The following is a 962-nucleotide window of genomic DNA, read 5'->3' as shown; positions in this document are numbered from 1 at the left end:
AATTGCTACGGGGGCCAAATCCTCTCCCAAACGCACGAAAGGGGGTCTCATTGCCGTTTTTTTAATTTCCCACGGGGGCGGCTATAACGCAGAGAAGGGGAAACGTTTTTGTGGAATAATGACATTCAAGAAAAAAAATCAAAGTTTTCTTTTCCGCTCTTTATTTTTTCCAAAAAAAACCCCCCGAATCCGTCGCGAAAATTTATATGCGATTCACCCGATTCCGGGAAAAATCAACGGTGAAATAGGGGGGCTCCGTTAGAAAAAAGGGGAGCGCCCCCGGGGGCCGGACGTGCACGGGGGGTTCAAGTAAAAAACTTCAGGGTAGAATATCTCGCTTTAGCCCGGTTCTTTTTGCAGTTCATACCCCCTTAAAAACTAGCTGCTTTTTGGGGTGGAGTAACCTGACATAGGGGTCTTAGTTTCCTGGTCACGAAAGGGCAGAAAAGGAAAAACCGGGCCCACTCTCGGGGCATAGGCGTTGGGTAATTTTTAAAGGTCGGTCCTTGGGCAGAGAATTACGATAACAAAGGAGCAGGGAAGTAGTTTGACAAGAAGTGGATTTCGCGAAGGCGGGAAGTAGTAGCATAACTGTAAGTCATTTGCCGTATGCAAAGCAGTTAGGTCGGCCCATGCTTGTTTTGGGTGCAATTTGCAAGGGAAATGCTGTATTAACCCTTAAAGTTTTTTTGCCGGCCATATTATGCTGTTTATGGCGAAAAATTCGACGAAAATTTCCCAAATTAGCAAAGCTGTCAAGGGGCATGAAAATTTTTTAGCTTAGTTTTGACGTGATTTTTAAATGATAAACGTATAATGTTTAGAAAACTGAAATCAAAGGATTTCCTGTGCAAATTGGGAAAATTTTATTTGATATAGAAAGGGGTTTTGTTTTGTCTTCACCTCTATACACATAGAAAGATGTAAACTTGGAGCACTGAGGGGATTTATTATCTCTTCTT

The sequence above is a fragment of the Penaeus monodon genome, chromosome 32 (assembly GCF_015228065.2).
Source record: "Penaeus monodon isolate SGIC_2016 chromosome 32, NSTDA_Pmon_1, whole genome shotgun sequence".
Classification (NCBI taxonomy): Eukaryota; Metazoa; Arthropoda; class Malacostraca; order Decapoda; family Penaeidae; genus Penaeus; species Penaeus monodon.
Note: the sequence above shows the minus strand (reverse complement) of the source record.